Genomic DNA, 19,986 nt, shown 5'->3' on the forward strand with positions numbered 1-19,986 from the left:
TGCTGGAAGAAGTCTTCAAGAGCATGTAACCACTAGTTGACCCGTGAGCTGGACCCCAGCAGTCACAGGCTCCCAACCCTTTCCCCTACCCGGGAATGTGCATTCCACTGCCTTATCCACTCCCAGAAGTTGCTCTATGGACATAGCCTTGAGATAGTGATGTGGCATTGAGACCATCTGGATGGTATATGTGATTGAACCCAGTCAAGGCCTCTACATAAAGTTTGAGATTTCGGAGGCAGATTTGAAGTGTACTCATCTTTTGGCCATGCAAGACAAGCCTTATATGTAAGTTCTCTTGCTTGTTAAAACTGCCACCTCCAATCTGGAGTGGCCTACCTGTTTCTTCAGTCTCTCCTTATTCTGCAAAAACTGGGGCCAGTTTCAGATTACACCAGGAAGCTCCCAAGGAGCTTGTGAACTAACCATTAGTTTCAGTTGTACAACTGGCCCTCTCTTATCCAGGTTTTCACTTTCTGTGGTTGCAGTTACTCATGGCCAATTATGGTCTGGAAGCAGATGATCCTCCTTCTGCTGTATTGTTAGAAGGCCAGCTATGTCACAATGCCAGTGTCATTCACCTAACTTCATCTCATCAAATTTTAGGCATTTTATCTCACATTATCACAAAAAGAAGGGTAAGTACAGTACAATGACATAATCTGAGAGACAGAAAAAAAAGACCACATTCATGTAACGTTTATTATAGGGTATTGTTATAATTGTTGTGTTATTACTTATTGTTAATCTCTTATTATGCCTAATTTATAAATTAAACTTTATTATGGATATATATATATATATATATATATATATGAAAAAACTTGTTATATATAGAGTTTGATACTATCTGAACTCTATGCCAATCACAGGCTACCATTGGAGATGTTGAAGCATATCCCCCATAGATAAGGGGGGACTCCTCTACAGCATAATGATTTAAACTTGCGTGTATTTAAAAATAATCACCATAATAAGTCTAGTTAACATCCATTACCACCTATGGTTATAATTTTTTTCTTAGAGTGAGAACTTCTAAAATCTACTCTCTTAGCAGCTTTCAAATATATAATATAGTATTATTAACCATAGTTATCATGTTACACATTATATCCCATGACTTATTTCTTTTTAAGTGGAAGTTTTAACAAAGAGGGGTTAACTCTTTGACCCCTTCATCCATTTTGCCCACCCCCCCCCACTTCTGACAACCACCAATGTGTTTTTAACAAACTATTCTAGATGATCCTTAAGTCAGTGTTCCCTGACTTACATGATAAAATACATTTGGTAAACCAAACATTGTCAATTACCTAAAAACTTGGCTCTATTGTTCACTTGGTGTTTGTCAGTGCAGCCCTAAGATAAACCAGTAAATATACAGCGTGAGAATTTTTCACAGGTGCTTCTCATTACCTTCCCTCCTTTGATGCCTGGGTCCCTGCCACTTTGACTCACTCTATCCCACCATCATTCATCACCTTTCCCATTCCCACCCCCCACCTCCACCCCAGCAGTCTTTCCTCTTGCCTGCTGGAATTCTCACTTTCCCTGGAATATTCGCCTCTCATGTGTCACTTTCTCACTTTACAATTCCCCTTCAATCCTTCTGTTCCTCTTTATTCTATGATTGACTCTCCCTAAGAAGCCATTTGCGATCCCCTATTATGAAGAATTCCCTATAAAAATAAATTATATTGTGCTGTGTTTGGGAGATAAACTTGATGGGGTAAACAGCTGTACACAGCAGCTCTGTGCAAACAAGTTTAAAGCAAAATCCAACCAGCTGCTCAGCATGAACCCTCTGAGAGCTGAGATCAGCTGTTGTACTACCCAACAGTTGTCCTACAGAAAGCCAGGCTTGCTGGGAGAGAAATGAAAGAACAGTATCTCCAGGTGATTGAAGCAGGGGTAGTAAGTGAAATGTTCATTATCCAAAAAAGGATGCTACAGGGATAATTCTTATTTACTCACTTTGGCATATTTTAGCAGGAGCAAACCCACATGATTTTAGGAAATGTTTTGTTTAAAGAAGGACATTAAAAAATAAATAAATAAATAAATAAATAAATAAATAAATAAATAAATGACATTAATCAGCCACTTTGATGCATACCTATCCTGACTTTTAGAATAAAATACCACGGGTTAGTTGCAGAAATTAAAATCACCTCCCCTTTGGGAAGTCATAGACATATAAGTTCCTGATAAAATATCTTCAAATTCAACTTGGAGATTCCTGAGGTTTCACTTTCATCCTGCAAAGTTTGCTTTTTCTTTAAAAAAAAAAAAAAAAAAAGCATGACCATCTATGTTTGGTAGAAAAAATAAAAAATAACCAGGATAAGTTTGGACGTTAATGATTTTGTAGACCAACCACTTCTCAGTCCTCAATCCCTCTCCACCATTTACTCAAATGACCTTTAGAGAAAGAGAACCCCTGCCTCAAAAGTCAGCCCATTTGATAACTGTATCTTTGACAAGTTTCCTTATATAGAGCTAACATCAGCTTCTTTTTATCTTCTACCCATCAGGCTTCATGTGGTCAAACAGAATAAATGAACCTTTGTCAGCTCTTTGAAGCAAACCAATCTTCATACTATAATATACTCAGTCTTCCTTATTCCAAGCTAAACTTTGCTAATTCCTTTAATCGAATATCCTAAGTCATGAATTCAATTCTTTCCAACATCCATCATTTGAACAAGTTCAAGCTTATCTCTCTTAAATTTAGGGCTCAGAATTATGTGACATATGTAAATTGAAGTTTGATTAGCAAAGAATAAAGTGAGATTATTATTATCCCGTAATACTGTATGGATGTTACTCTCAACCTTTGCTGATTTATGATTTTGGAGATGTTTTATTATATTGTTGATTCATAGTTAGCATTTTAATAATTCGTAATAAGCTCTTTTCATATTACATATTACTCCACCACATCTCTAACTATTCCTAGATTTGTGTAGCTGGATATTGGCTCCAACATTAAATGTTAGGCATTAGCATTAGGCATTAGATCATTAGGCATTAACATTAGACCTGTTAAATTTTACTTCATTATATTCAGCTCATATATTATAGCTTCAATGGATCCTGATTCTGTCATCCAACATACTTTCTACTCTTCCAGCTTTAAGCCGTCAAAAAATTGCAGAATCATTGTTTTCTATCAATTTCTCCATTAAATTGTCTTCCCTTTATTAAACCAGGTTATCACAGAAAAATGAACATCAAAAATCACTTTATCTTCTCCACACACCCCACATAAGGATTCTTCAAGTTGCTTTATAAAGATATAATTAAATCACATCTCTCTGGCTTTCATTAGTAAAGGGACAGCTACATGTAGAACACACATATTTTTGGTAAGACCACTATGCCATGGGACGCTTGGGTGGCACAGTGGTTGAGTGTCTGCCTTTGGCTCAGGTTGTGATCCTGGGGCCCTAGGAACAAGTCCCGCATCAGGATCCCCAGAGGAAGCCTGTTTCTCCCTCTGGTTAAGTCTCTGCCTCTCTCTCTCTGTCTCTCTCATGAATATGTAAATAAAATCTTAAAAACAAAAACAAAAACAAAAACAAAAAAAGACCATTATGACAGCATTGTTTGTTATGTTGCACAAGGTCTCCACATAAATTTTGTTCTTTTCAAATGGTTCTCTGAGTTGAGAAGGAAAAGCTGAGGAAAGGAAATATTTTTCTTTATTTTTTTATTTATTATTTTTTAAAAGATGATGTTATTTATTGATTCACGAGAGAACCAGAGAGAAAAGCAGAGACAGAGGCAGAGGAAGAAGCAGGATCCCTGTGGGAGCCCAATTCAGGACTCGATTCCAGGACCCCAGGATCAGGACCTGAACCAAAGGCAGATGCTCAACCACTGAGCCACTCAGGTGTCCCAAAAATATTTTTCTTTAATTTCAAGATGAGAGTTTTATATGCCATAGAATTTCTCCCCTTTGCCTCATTGCTAGAAGGCTCAGAATAAAAGTCTGTAGTAATTGCCAATAATTTTTATTTCGCATAAGTATTTTGATAGTATTTTTTCTTTTGTATGGACCTTTATTATTTTGCTTTTCCCTTTTATTATATTAGTTGTTTGTTGGATTTTAAACCATATAGGTATATCAATAAAGTGAATCAGTTGGCATATTGGTATAGTTATTAAGTGAAAGAGGATTAGGAACAGAACTCACCTCTCTGTTTCCATAATCATTCTGGTAAATTAATTTTTAATCCATTAGTATTCTTTAGATATCTCTAGTCAGCTGGTGACTTATTCATGTATATTTAGCACAATGTAATCCACTTCACCTAACAGGTTCTTACTGAAATTTAAATCTCAGCTAATCATGCCTTAACTATCCCATTGTTATTGTTTGTTTATTTTTAATCAAAGAATTTATCAATGTCTACTATTTTTTTTCTTGGTCGCTCACTGGATTCTACATTTTGTGACACCAGGAGCTTGTCTGCATTATTTAACTTTATATTATTTAAACAGCCTCTGGCAGATAGTTGGTACTCAATAATTATATGCTGAATGAATTAATAAATCTGAGTTTTCACTTCACACACACAAAAAAAACTTCAAGTGAACCTTATACAAAATATGTAGCATGTATGTATTGCCTACTTTTTCTATATAGCAAAAAAGAAGCAAGAATTTCCAATTATCCAGTTATGATGATGTATAGAGTCAAATAAAACAGTTCAGTTAAAAATGATGTTGGTGCTCTCAGCATCAGTATGTAGCTGGTTAATATATTTGAATAACATTTCATAGCTTTCAAAATTCTTTCCCATATATCAACTCATTTGAATTTAATATTAACATGGTAAAATAGCCAAAGCGATATTATGCTCTTGATTTTTCAGAGGAAAAGCAAACAAAACCAAGCAAATGATTGAAGCAGTTAAATTATTTGTCAAGAGTGTCCCATTATGTAGATCTGCCTTTGTATATCTGCACAGTAATGCCAGAAAAGCCCAGAAATCTCCATTTTAAATATGGTCGTGGTGTTAAATTAGTTATTTGACTAGGTGAGTCAAGGCTATCCACTGAGTTTTAATTTTATTATTTGTAAAATTGGAACTAAAAGGCCATCCTCACCATTTTTTGTTAGATTGTGAGCTTCTTTGTCTTATAAAAAAATTAATATGAAATCTCATAGAAAGAAATGTGGAATCATAATTTCCCAGGTATAAGAAACCTTACAGATCAATATTGCAGCACCTTATTTTTCATAAGAGGGAACTGAGACCTAGAATTGTTAAATGAATTGCCAAGAGACACTGACTTACTCTGGAGAGGAGATAGGATCAAACCCTGATGATCGTGGGAATGAGCTCTTCCCCCCTACATAACCTTGCTCTTTATTCAAACATATGTCTAATATCACATTAACACAACAGTCACATAACTTATACTTCAAGGATAGATATTACTTACTGTTTTGAGTAGTAACATTTTCATGTAATAAAATGAATAACATTATACGGTAATAGTGGATTCCAGATTGATTATCCTAGTATTTGTAGTCCTAGTTCATATTTGCTGTATAGAAAAACCTCAGTATTCCTCAAATTAATAAGTCCTGATCATTTCTGTTTAGTAGTAAGATTGTACTACTACTTACTAGGAGGGGAAAGGAACACAAAAAAATCAGTTTGAAATGTCACATATAGAGGGATCTATAGCTTCATGCTGGGTTAAAGCTAAACGTCAGGTAAGCTCTTGGCTGGTTTGACAAGTTAGTTGTAACTTCTACCAAATTCCTCATCAAAAAGCTGCTTATTGTCTTAACATTCCGCTCAACAACCCAACTTCAAAAACATAAATTCTGAATATTCACTTCCCATCAATTTTCTCTTCTCCTGACCATTTGGGCTTAATTGCTTTTATGGGTTTGCTAAACCACAAAGTAGCAATCATTCACTTCTACTTATTAGGGGATTTATTATTTATTATTCTCAAGTATAGTGGTAATTTCTATAATAGATATGTGCCAGCACAGAGGGGTGAGCTTGTAGTGGCTTCAGGGTGTGATTACTCTACTACTTTTACTATCCTTTGCTTGCCATTTTACCAACAGTTCCAGTATTTGGTCCTTGGAATGTAGCAAAGAAAGAACATTTAGAGGCTACTGATTCCAGGAAGTGGTGGTCCCCCAAACCACAGCATTTGAGTCAACTGTATTTTTTCTACAAAACTGTAAGTGTCTCACTCACAGTGGTGCTTGACCACTTACTCAGCAGTCAATAGAAATGTATGATGTAGATGATTGTCCACCAGGAAAAGAGTACAGGGACATGGACGTTGGTGAAGTCAGTCCTAAATGTAGGCAGTTCCACATGTGAGAGTGTCATTGGAAGGCTTGGGATGAAAGTAGTTATGATGAGCAAAGAATAAAGGGATTTGGGGCAGAAGATAACTCTGTTCTCTGCTTCTGATGTTTCCTCAGCATCTTTTCCAATGTTCTGTGTTCTCTACTTTTCATGTTTCCGCAGAGTTTTTTTCAATGATTTTTCTAATTACAGGGATAAGATATATGTGTCATTTTAAGCATTTAGGAAGTAAAGTCTAAGAAGTTGTGTATGTGTCACTGTGTTTAAAGAAGTCCATGTGAAAAATTCATATCTAATGACTTTCATGGGGCCTCAAAATCTCTAGGAATACACATCTGTAACTGCTCAGACATGATATGGATATACTTAAAGGTAAGAGAAGCTCACTGGAAGCCAAGTTGTCCTTGAAAGGGGGGCCTGGTGAACCAGGCAATAGGTCTTGGGTATGGGAAGAGCTGTGGTTCCAGATGGAACTTAGAAAATGTATCTGAACCTTTTTTGTTGTAAAAATGAATGATTACCTTAAAGTGGGTAGACAAGGATGGTAGTAACAGAGACGCTGGATATTTGAGGTCATGTGGGAGGATCAGACCCAGTCTCACCATGTGGTCACTCCTATTAAAGAAGCAGTATTTCATATACTGCTACAGCTACCTTGAAACCATGGCAGCCCAGAGAAGGGCATTAGCAGTTGAAGCAGAAGATGACCAGGAAATCTCCTGCCCCGCCCTGCCCTCACTATTTGCTAGTCTGGGGCTCTGAGAGGGTATTAGGAAAGAGGAAAATATTGAGCTCTGTCATTTTGCTGGCTCAGCATGTTGACCCAGTTATCGAGGGGTGGATTTATCTATGATCTTTAGGCACACTCTTTTCCAGATATGCAAATTTACTTTCCCAGAGTCAGCTTGGCAGTACTCTTTGCTTGATGTGGATTATTAAAAAAAAATTAGCCGATTATGATGCAATTTTACATTTCAAGAAAACCTAGTCATATAATGTTGTCATTTGTTCTCCTTACTAATGTGTCAGAACAGTTTCTCAGAATGACCATCTTCAAGTTGAGGCCAGGTGGTTTCCAGACAATAAGTGCATTGAAGGACTTTGACATTCAGTCATGTATAATGTTGGGGAAAGCTGGCAGTTTATTCCTTTGAGAAAGGTGCCTGGAGGGAAACACATGCATTTGCTTCCCTTTCTCTCATGTGTAGAATATTCAGAAATCAGAAATTAAAATAGCTCAGGGACTCTTTCATTTTGCCTTTGTCAAATGGATAAAGACAGGTAGTTTCTGTATGACTAGGCTTTAATTAGTGGACAGTGAGGCAGGGGTACCCGTGAGAAGAGCACTGCTTAGTTGTGTTTACATTTCAGCTGGAGGAAACTAGCTCAGGGCCATCATGGGGACAGTCAGAGTAAAAGTAGGACCTAGGAGCCATTTGTTCTCTGTTCTGTAAATGTTACTGTAAGGGTGACTGGTGGGAATATGCTCAAATTTGACAAACAGAAGTAAGACTAAATATTAAGGAATCTTAGACAAACAAGGTACTATTTTTGCTTCTCACAATTATGAGTCTACACACTTCCCTCCTGTCTAAAGCACTTATTGACATAATATGCCTAATGCCATATTATATGGATGCTGTCACATGTACGTTGTAATATGTACTGATTGCTCAGATTACTGCCTAGGAGCCAGAGTCCTGTCCAAAACACACACACACACACACACACACACACACACAGACAAACTGAAGTCTTTATTCAACGGGTAATTGTGAATGCCTAATATGCTAAACACTATAACCAAGCCCTTTTGGTATACGAAAGAGTTGGATATCAGCCCTCAGAGAACTTGAAGGTTATGAAAGCATTAGACAAGTAAATAAACAAAAGATGGATATGTACTTTAGTGAGAAAACTATGGGATGCCAGGAAAGCACATAGCAGTAGCACTGAACTTGGTTCTAGATGTTCAAAGAAGGTTTCCTGAGGGAGATGATGTAGGGAATTGAGGTAGGAGTAAAAGTTGTTCAGGTGAAGATTTGGGGGGAGGAATATTCCAGAAAGAGGCAACCTCATATGTAGATGGCGTTTCAATAAAGGAGAACATAATCTATGATAGGATCTTAGTGGTAGGAATGCAGACAGCAGGTAGAGAAAGGAGGAAGGAAAGATGAGAGTGGAGAGAAAAGTTAGGAGACTGGTAATCTAGGCTATAAAAGTCCTCATAGGAAAAGTTAAGGAGCCTAAACTCTATCTTATAGGCACTGTGCCATCTGATGCTACCACTTTTTTACAATTCATAAAACCTCGAACAAATTATTTAAGCATCTTGTCTATATTTCCTCAACTCTAAAATTGATCAAAGAATTTAAATGACATGTCTTCACATGACTGTATCAGGATTTGCTCTTAGGGCCTCTGACATCAAATGCACCAAAGCTCTGTGTATCATAATACATCTCTTTGTACTTATGAGTAAATTGAATTATATATGCTTTTTCCCTCTCAGTATCCCTAATATATAAAATGTGGGTCTACCTGTATTTTTACTTTTATCCAAAGAATGATGATTAGAATATTTAGTTTAGAAAGGAAAGGCTTAGGGGAATTATAACTTTTTCAAATATGTGAAATCCTGTCATTTTAAGATATAATGAGATTTTACTGCCCCAGAGGGCATAAGTAGGATATATAGATCAAATTTATAAGTAAGTAGATTTCGGCTCAACTGAAGTTTTGAATAATTTGTGATATTCTCAAGTGCAATAGGCTACCTCAAAGATAATGAACTTCCCATCATGGGAAGTATTCAAATAGGGGCTAGATGAACATCTGGCAAATATGTAATAGGGAGATGGGAATTTAGAATAGATGGCCCTTATGGTAGATATATTGCAGAGTTATTTCCCTGACTTATTTCTCAGAGAAGTTGCTTTTATTCACAATACCAGCTGAGTGGTCAAAAGGCCACACAGCTTCCTCCGTTGCCTATGCCCATCAGCCAAGGATATATCTAGATCACAAATGATTAAATAAAAGTACCCATTCTACCTTAAAAGTACCATCATATTCTACCTTAAGAGAGTGAACTTGATAGACTGTTATCATATGATGGTCTATACTTGAGCAGAAAGTTCCTGTGATGTTAGAACCAGATAGTGAAATGGCCCCAAATGGTGACAAAGCCAGGGAAGGTTATAAGAGGTCAGAGAAACCATACATAAATAGAAAAAATATGGACTTCATAGGTAAGCAGGCAGGGAATGGCATAGCCATACAACAAAACTCTGAGAGCTCCATGAAAGACTGAGGAGAGAAGCATTAATACCTGATGTCATGGATTTTTATCCTATCCAATACATTTCTAAGATTTTGCTTCATATAGAAGACAGCTTAATTTAGAAGCCTGTGCAGAGTAAATTGAAAACTCTGAAGAGAATGAGTTCATTACACTGACATAATGTTTGTTCCTTTTGCATCTTCTATTCCTGAAGTCTGAATAAGTCTGCGTCACCTGCTCGGCCTCCGGAGCTGGCCGCGCACACGGAGGAAGCCCAGCCGAGGCACAGTCAGGACTGGGGCGGGAGGGTGCTCCGCAAACAATCTCTGTTACTAACATTCTGGAAGGCTGCTGACAGGTTTTCCTTTTTTTTTTTTTTTTTTTTTTTTTGCCCTACCACCCTCCCTTTTTAATAATTGTATATAATCAGTAGTTTTGTTTTACCGGCTCATCTTCTAAACTGGTGGGCCCTGTAGTTCATTCCCGTTGTTAGACTTTTGCCCCTTACAAGTGTACCCGACCTGCAATAAACCCTTCTTGAGAAAAAAAAAAAAAAAAAAAACTGAAAAAATAAAGAAAGAGTAGGAGAGAAAGAAAAGTAGAGAAAGGAAAAGACACATGAGCATGATCCTTTGAGTCAGGAAGAGACAGAGACTACTTGCAGGAATTATTTGGACCTCCAGAAAGTCCTTCACAGGTGGAGGGTAGAATCTCCAAGCAGATCTGTCACTCTTGGGTTGACATAACTACTGCTGTCATCCTCTCCTTTGGGTCTAGTTTAACCAGGGGGCATTAATAGTCAAACAGTAGTCCCTTCATCTTAGTGTTCGTGAGACCTCTCTTCCTGCCATGTTAGCATTTTGGTCTGTGATATTTCCCACTGATATATAAAGAACATATTATAATAAAATAATAACAACAAAAGTTATTTAAGCAAAAACATTTCTATAGTTTAGGGTGAGGAGGAAATGGTCAGCAAAGATCAAAGTAAAGGGTGTTTTTCCCACTCAAATACTCTTATACTTGATTTTTCTAATTTCATTGTGTATGTGACCTAGCTGTATTTCGCTTTTCGTTTTTGTATGTCCATGAGCTTAACTCCTATGTACTTTAAAACATGTTTTTAAAAATGGCTTGGTTTATGAGAGTTTTATTCCTTACAACAAAAATTTCCCTAATTGAACCATCTCAAGATTCATAAGTTTCAACCTCAGAAAATTTTGTTATTGGAAAAGTAATTTGATGTTTAAGAATTCCTGAACAAGAGTAATAACAATATCTTACATTCACATGGCATTTTAAATTTTTAAAAATGGATTTTTAAAAACCATTGTCCATTATTGACAAACACAATTGGTGGCTAACTTCGTAAATAAAGTTTTAGCATTTTGGACTATAGGCAGTCGAAGAGGACGAATGGCTTAGAAGTTCAGACCCATTATTTAGAGTTGGGGAAGCTTAAATATCAAAATGTGACCATATATACCCTACATAAAAGGTTGAAGCAGTGGAAACACTACAATACAGTACAAATGTCACTAGCCCATACTACATTAGCCCACATGACACTTTAAATAAATCACCATGAGTGGATGTTGTTTTAGTGATTTGAGTTACTAGAGAACGCTAGATTATTTGGTTTGGGGTACATTCTAGAAGCAATGACTATGGAAAGAACTGGATCCATTTCTAGAACTGAAGCAGGACAGCAAGGTTCTTGTCTCACGGACTTGAAAAATGAATCTCATGGTCAAAGGAAGGTGAGTAAAACAATAGAGTTTTATTAATTATTATAATAATTAATTATTATTATTATTAGAAAAAGCTCTCAGGAGTGAGAGGGGTCCCAACCATATTGCCAATGAGGGCTTTTCATCTCTGGCCTTTTATTAGGATTTTACCAGGAAACTTGCCAGTGGTTAGGTCAGTGGCCTGGAACTAGACAGGACACTACTACATTGTGTGAGAGTCTTTGTCTCTGTGACCTCTGGGATCTTTAAGTATATATTGCTAAATCTGGTTAATCCTTATAGTGAGCTTTTCCTCTGAGGCCTGATCAATTTTTGTGCTTTTTTTTTTTTTTTAATTTTCTGTGTTATAATGTATTTTTTTTTTTAAAAAAAGATTTTATTTATTGATGAGAAACACAGAGAGAGAGGCAGAGACACAGGCAGAGGGAGAAGCAGGCCCCATACAGGGAGCCCGACGTGGGACTCAATCCCGGGTCTCCAGGATCACACCCTGGGCTGAAGGAGGCGCTAAACCACTGAGCCACCAGGGCTGCCCTTATAATGTAATTATTAGAAAAACATTTTTTTAAAAAGATTTTATTTATTTATTCATAGACACACACACAGAGAGGCAGAGACACAAGCAGAGGAAGAAGCAAGCTCCAAGCAGGGAGCCCGATATGGGACTCGATCCCGGGTCCCTAGGATCACACTCCAGGCTGTAGGCAGTGCCTAACCACTGTGCCACCCACCGGGACTGCCCTAGAAATACATTTTAACCCTAATTGTAATTTGGATAGGGTGGTCTAAATTTTTCTGATGTTTGTCTTTGTTCTGTCTCAGTGTCTTCATACCTGAAATACCCTCAAACCCTAATCAGGGACCTTCAGTCTCTCCCTGCTTAGACCTTAACCCTTTCCCTACTCAGAACCATGTAACACCCTGGCCTGACCTCTGAGTCACTGCTCCTGGTGCTGCTGTAGTGGATTCCTTCCTTTGATGCTACTTAAGTACTATGTTTATCACTTGCCCTCGTTGGTGGATATTGTAAAATTTGAGACTTTCTGCCATGAATTATTTTTAATATTACAGAGTCCATAAAGTACACAAAGTGGGAACCATAGAGTCATGAGTAGGAAAACCTGCCAGTGCTACCACCATTACCACTCATTTTGTTGTGCTCAAATGATATCTGTTTTTTTTTTTTTTTTAAGATTTTATTTATTTATTAGAGAGAGATAGGAGAGGAAGCATGAGCAGGGGGTGGAGGAAAGAGGGAGAAGCAGGCTCCCTCCTGAACTGGGAATCCCCTTGCAGGGCTTAACCCCAGGATCCTGTGATCATAACCTGAGCCAAAGGCAGATGCTTAATCTACTGAGACACCCAGTCTTATATTCAAAATATAAATTCCATTATGTTCAATAGTTTAAAACTAGGAGTGGCTTAAAATTGATTTTCAAATATTGTAAGAACTGTCCAGAAGAAATATTTTACCTCTTCCATGAGCTGGAGAATGACCACACTGCAACATGAGGAGCTCTAGTCTAGTATGATCTATCATACTTTTGTATCTTCTTTACCAGTCCTGCTGGATTGTTCAATAATTCCTTTTAGATTGGGTTCAAAGTTTTCTGACTGGTTGTCAGTGCTTCCCAACCTATTTAGTTTTTTGTACTGGTTTAAAATCTCTGAAAAGAGAATAAAAGTTAGAGTAGAGGGAGAGTTAGAGAGAGGTATAGCCCTAGAGAAGGAGACAAGCTTGAAAGAGGGAGACATAAACTGAGGTAAAATGACAAAGACATTTCCCAGAATCCTGAAAAATCTCAAGGCAAGTCGACAGAAGGACTGTGGAGAGAAACACAAGTGTGAAATCAGTCAAGAAGAAGGAACATTGGTTTTTACATGCATATTATTCATTTAATAGATCTTAGCATCTTTGATGGGTTGGCTATTAGGAGGGTTTATTGATTATACTGCTTTTGTATCCCTATGTTTGAGTGTTAATCTGATGTATTTCCAGTGTCTTAGATTTCAAGATTTCATTGGGTTACCAAAGGCTGCTCAAAATAAGAGAAGCAAACACAGTATAAAATACAATACTTGTATTGCAGGTAAGTGCATTTTGCTTTCCTGGAGTGTGCTCTAACTTAAACCACAAGGAAGGATTTCAGAGCATCATATTTATAACTTATTTGACTGTTTTAAAACTCTATTTCAATTTGTTCCTTGAAGGCAATGCAATCCTAGAATTATTTAGATTTTCCTTTACATTTCTTCTCCAATTTAGATGACTGCTAATTAGGTCTTTTTCTCTTCAGTGCCCCAGAACCTAGCTGCCTAAATTGTATATGGAAATATACATGAATACATAAAAGCTAAGGGTTTCTGTTAAATATTCATAGATTTTTATATGAGAATTCCAGTTTTGATATTTGGGTAAGTATTTCAGTTTTGGAAATTTATTTTTGTAACAGTTAAGTCATTTTTTTTTTTTTATTGTTGTTACAGGTGACTTGAAGTTCAAGCAAGGGAAAGTGCTGTCCAAATGCCAGGTAGAGGGATAGAAAGAGGAGCTTAGTACTTATTTGGTTGTCTCCTATAAAAATATGTATACTTATTCTCCTCTGGCCAGTTTCAAGATCAAGATGAACTGGATCCATTCCAAGGATGATAGATCAGTGGGATGATAGGTAGATCAAAAGCACCATTTTGCCCAAAGAGACCTCCAGAATGAGAGGAAACAAAAAGTTCTTCCCAATTTTCCATTTTAGCCACATTTTTCTAGTTTTTGGGAGAGTCAGCCAGCTTAACTCAAACTCCCTGTGATCTATCCTCATATTTTAATACTTATATTACTTTGATATATAACACAATGCTCTCTTTCACCATGTTGTAGTTCACTCTCATTTTCCCCTTGTGGTTACTATTCAGTAGAATTGGAAATAGCTCATCTACAGATTCGAGAAAACCACCTTGTGTATTCGTGAAGATCATTGCAGAGTCATTCCATTAAACTCACATAAATTGAACATTGTTGAGGGCAATATAGATGGCATTTTTTTTTGTCAAAATAAGAGCACTATTCAAACAACAAATATATATGGAAAGGAAGTAAGAATTAGTAATATGTGAAGAGGATGAATCCATATAGAAAATAAATCATTTTGCTTTGCACAGTCCTATTTTTCTTATAAAAACTTCATAGTCCTATGTTAGTAATAAGTTTCCTTACTTTTTTACTCATTATATACCCATTTGTTGTAGCAGATTTTTCACTCAAAGGAATTGAATTATCTGGAGAAATCAAACAACTTATTAAATAGTATACTCTATGTGGGTTGCAAAATTCTTATGCTCTTTGCCCTCTATTTAAGTTTTCTTGAGTTACTATCTTATAAAAGATTACATTGTACATGAAATTATCTCTAGCTTCTAATATCATGAGACAAAGCAAAACTAAGTTTTAAGAACTTGGCCCTATGTAGCCAAAGTGCCTAGATTCACATCCCAGATCCGTCAGTTACCAGCTGTGTGATCTTGGGCAACTTACTTAACCTTTCTTGGCTCCAATTCTATTTGTCAAATTGTAATAAAAATAGTATTTACTTTTTCAGTCAAATGAATCCATGTTCGTAAAGTGCTCAGAATAGAACCTGGATTACTGTCAATAAATGTTGACTATAACAATTACTGTTATGTTAAAAAAAAAAAAAAGGGCCATTGCTGAATGGCAAGTATAAATATGACCTGTAACAATAGATTGTAGGGGGAGAAACAAAGTAATTTTCACTCTAACCTTCTGAGTTCTCTGCTGGGAACTCTGTAACAAAAGGCTGATTAACAAGAAAAGAATAAACAAAAGTTTATTAATATGTATACCTCATGTATACATGGCAGATACCCAAGGAAAATGAGTAACTCTCAGAGGTGTTTTAGAATCCATGCTTACATACATTCTTCAGCTAATGGCAAAAGAGGCCAGTTATGGGAAGAGTACTGTGAATAAAAATAAGGTTTGTTATGCAGATTTAGATCAGTGTCTTCTCCAATGAGAAGAGTTTCTAGAGATTTAGCCATCCTTTTCTTTCAGATGTGGAGGAGAAGACACCCTCACAAGTGGAAATTTCCCTTATGCGTGTAAATTTCCCTTACAAATGCATAATTTTGTCTCTGTTTCTAGAACTTCTCCTGTGTCTGATGTTTCTCAAAATAATTAGCTCAAAACAGTCCTTATGCCAAAGAGACATAATTTGGGATGGTGTATTGTACCACCCTACAAAGTGGCAGAATGAAAGAAATTGTATATAATCCAAAAACCTAGTGCTTAAACAGGGCTGGAATGATACCATGGGTGTCAAAATGCGTAGCCCTATTTCACACATGTGACTATATTTCTAGATCTTCAAACTGAGTTCAATATACATTGTTATTCTCCTTTCCCAATCCTACCTCGAACTGATTTGTTTTGTTTGTTTGTCGTTGCCATCTTTGGCTTATTTCGTCCAATTTTCTATCCACAGACAATTTTGACCAAATTCTTAGAGTGGTATGTTAGAGTCATGTAGGCTGGAAATTGATACTGACAAGCTGCCCGAATGATTACTGTAAATCCAAAAGAGCAACTAATTTTCAATTTCTCAACCCTCCAAATACTAGGTGTCTGAGCCTTATCACAGACAAAAAAAGAAGTAGAATTAAAGAGGAAAACCCTGATTAATTAGCAGCCAAATAGAGACTTCCTTGGAGATCTAAAATATAAATTGATTTGATGAAACCTCCCCTTTTGTTAAACTCACATTGGGATTACCTTAAAAGGGCAAACTGTACAAGACTTGAATATATGGCATTAAGAATGAAGACCACAGGAAGTGGGGGTGAATGTCTTCCATATCTGTATACAAACTGCACTAAACAATGTGACCTGTATGTGCTCCATCATGGCTTCAGAGACCCTTTTCTATAGTATGAATTTATTGGATATGCTAGAAAGAAGTCTCCAAGTTTTCACGGTGGAAATAATCTCTCAGGGATCACCTAAGAAAACCTCTTTATTTTACCTAGGAAGAAGTTGAAGCCTTTTAAAATCATGCTATGGCTAATTTGGGAGAATCTAGGCCTCTACAATCCAGCCCACTTTTCAGCAGCTCTTCCTGTTAGGTAAGCAAATTATATGCACTTTCCTCCTTGTTTGAGTTTTGCAAGTGGGCACTCCTTAACTCTTTGTCAGCTCTATTAAGCTGGGCTAACTTCCTAGGGCTAAACATACAACCATTTTTCATTTCTTGGCAATCTGTTCTATTAAATTTGCATATTCAAATATGCAGCATTTATGTCTGATCTCTAAAAGAAAACTCACTAAATTCCTAGTAGGATTATTCTCTCTCTTTCTCTTTGGCTAGGGACAAAGATTTGAATAACAACTGAGAGAGAAAGCAGAAGTTAGGCAGTGCTTTCATAAATGAAATTAGCAAGTTTCTACAATTTAAAGGTTCTATTTGTAATTCTAAAAACCTTTTCCTTTCCTCCTTGCTTAGCTTCAGGCATGAATAAAAGTGTTGGGGAGGGGGGAAATGTTTGCTTTTCTTCCTCTTAATGGGTAAGAGATAACTAAATGCTGAATTTACAAAATACTTTGCTGGTTCTGGATTTTATGCATAAGCACAAGATGAATATCATGGCTTGGATCTTAACTGAGTAATATCTGCAAAGTCACTTTGCTGTATATATGAAAAATCTACATTGTTTAACTTGACAATCTTCTCAAATGATATCCACAAGTATTTAGCATTAAAAAGCTCAGTTTAGAATTTGAATTGCTAATGTTGAGTTTCCAATTCAAGGTTCTACAATCCAAAACAGGCTTGAAAAGGAAAAACAAAAAAGAACAAGCATAATTGAAGGGAAACAGTAACATTGGCTCCCACTTGGATAAGTTGCTTGCAGGCAACCTAAGGGGTCCTCACTCTGTGTGACTTCCAATTGCCTTACAGTCTACCATGCTCCAGGGTGGAACATCCTAAAGAAAATATTGATGTTATTGTTATCCAAGCTGAAAAAGAAAACACACACACACACACACACAACACACACACACAGAGAAGCACACAAGCACATTAAACTAAGCAAAACCCCAACATGAATTTTAAGAGGGAAGAAACCAGCCAGCTTTTCACACAAATTCACTGTTCTCATCAAATTTGGTCTTCTTTTTTTTTTCTCTTTCTTCCTCCTACACCCCATGTTGTGGTTGAAACCTCTGGGCTTGGGCAGAGTTATGTGCAAAAAATGCAAAGTTTGAAATGTTTTCTTTGTGTCCTACTTCCCCCCCCTTCTAAAATTGATCTTTCTGTGGATATATTTCTTTCTTAGAGGATCTAGTTTTAATTGCATTGTTTATGTTTCTAAGGGTAATCACATCACCTTAAGGTATTTAGTTACTGATGGGGAATCAAAGGCTAGCTGAGGACAAAGCACAAGCTGACACCCCACAAAGGACCCACCACCACCACCAGGTGGGATATGTGTGACATTCCCCAGGCCCTCTTGACTGCCCTAAACCTAAGGGAAAGGAGAAACAAATAGTTAATTTATATAGAGATTATAGTCCTATAGGCTGATATTTTATAAACTGAGTCTCCCTCAGTTTATAAAATATCTTAGTGATTTACAAGAAAAAAACATCCTAACTTCTAGAAGGAAACTCCCAACTATCTTAATGTAATGCCTTGCTAGAGGGAAAAACAACCTTAATTTGACTAAGGCAAGGCCTCCAGTATCTTGTAGGTTCTCTTTAACATATGAAAATCCTTTTGAAACTTCCTCTTTCCTTACCTCCTACTCCCAGGTATATATTCAGCCACCACTCACAAGCCCTGGGCAGCAGCCCTTCTGGCCCATGGTTTAATAAAACCACCATTTTGCACCAATGACTCTAAAGAATTCTTTCTTGGTCGTTGCTCCAGACCTCACCCTACCAAACCTCCCCTATATTCCAAAACCACATCAGTTACCATCACAAGTTTCTTACTGAAAATCACTCAAGAAATTTTGTAGTAATTGCAATGGAAACCAAAAATGTTCATCATTGATTAGTCAGTCTTTGGAATAAATTGTTCCTAAATTCCAAGCCAATTGAAAAATGGATAGTAGATTTATACAACAGAGAAAAGGCTGCATAGGAAGCTTACTTTTTATTCCTCTATCTATGTTCAAGGGTAATTTTTTAAAAAATTAAATCATGACTCTCCTTGAAATATAAAATGTGTGTCAAAGATTTTTTTCCAATTAACTAAATAATTAGCATACCAGTAAGGTGTTACAACTTGTTAAAAAAGAATATCTGAATAACATCTGTATGTTTAGGCAATTAAGAATGGTCAAAGAATTGCCTAATAAATGTAAGATTGCTTAACATATTGTGTAAGAAGAGTGACCAAGATTTGCTCTTTGACCAAACTAATGAGGCACCTTAAAGGCCTCTTCTTAACTAGACTTCAACATTGGGCTCCTGTGTCTATCCTGGTTGAGCATGTGTCTCCAATTTTAGCAAAAAAATCTTCTGAGTCAGTTATAGATACCTTTGATACCCAATTACCCTTAATTCTGGGTCAGTTTTGTCATCCCCCACCTCTAGCATCTGATCACCCTGGTCTGCTTCAAAAAGAATCCTTTCAAGTGTTTTTAGCCAGAATCCCCACCCCCCCACCCCTGATGTTTTCTCTTAGCATTTTCCACCCACTAACCCACTTCCCAATCCTGCTTTCTGGATTTATGAATTGGCTGTTGTAGTAGGAATTGAGCCCATCTCTATACTGAATTCTGTATTCCACTTTTGCAATAATTCTTGAATAAAATCTGTTTTTACTGCTTTAACTACTGTCCAGCTTTGGTTTTCTTTACAGAACTGAAAATCAATTGTATTTCTATTGAACACAATTAATTGGCCTATTTTGGGGAAAAATTCATGTGCCTTGCTCCTAGTTTCATACAGTTTGCAGAATTATAAGTCAAAGGTGATGAAAGCGCCTATAGGTTCAAATAATCCTTAAAAGTCTGCTAGAATATGCTCAGAATTACATTAGTAAGGATATCCAGTAATCATTACACCCATTTCAAAATCTTTCACAATTTTTCCTTACATCAGATACTGGATTATCTGCAGTAGTAGAAACTTGGTAGTCATCTTCCCTCTTCATTATCATTCAGTAGCTGTTTCTTTCAAAGGCTACACTTATTTCATTCACCCCATTGGTCACTGTTTCTAAATCCATCTGAGAGACTATCACTAAAACAAGGTTGAGTGAAATGAATTATACACTTTTTATGAAGGCAGAAGCACATTTTGATAATCTTTTAAGGTCTACTTCTCCCAGAATACTCTCAGGATTCATATATATATGAATATATATATGAGAGAGTATATATATATATATATGAAATAATGCATCTAGAGAACATTACATCTGTTTTCTAGAGAAAACAGAAAATCTCAATTATTGAAGGAAAATAATTACTATCTGCAGGAGGCAGAATAATGCCTATCATAGTTGTCTATGCCCTACCCTGCAGAATCTGTGAATATATTACATGTAATTTAAGGTCACAGATGAAATTAAGTTTGCTG

The 19,986-nt window shown here is 36.6% G+C and overlaps 1 long non-coding RNA gene across 4 annotated transcripts in view; it reads left to right on the plus strand.

The window, feature by feature from the left end:
• Positions 1-494: 494 nt before the first annotated feature.
• LOC112647825 (uncharacterized) overlaps positions 495-19,986 on the plus strand; it is a 96,740-nt gene continuing 77,248 nt past the window's right edge. For 3 of the 4 annotated variants that reach the window (XR_003128502.2, XR_004817272.2, XR_003128500.2), the window contains exons 1-6: positions 495-638; positions 6,098-6,216; positions 6,543-6,722; positions 9,848-13,474; positions 13,872-13,915; positions 16,425-16,520. This is a non-coding gene — a long non-coding RNA (uncharacterized LOC112647825). The remainder of the gene's footprint in view (positions 639-6,097; positions 6,217-6,542; positions 6,723-9,847; positions 13,475-13,871; positions 13,916-16,424; positions 16,521-19,986) is intronic. The other variant, XR_007412065.1, reaches the window with a different exon arrangement.

This window comes from Canis lupus, chromosome 7 (genome assembly GCF_003254725.2).
Source record: "Canis lupus dingo isolate Sandy chromosome 7, ASM325472v2, whole genome shotgun sequence".
In the NCBI taxonomy this organism is placed as follows: Eukaryota; Metazoa; Chordata; class Mammalia; order Carnivora; family Canidae; genus Canis; species Canis lupus.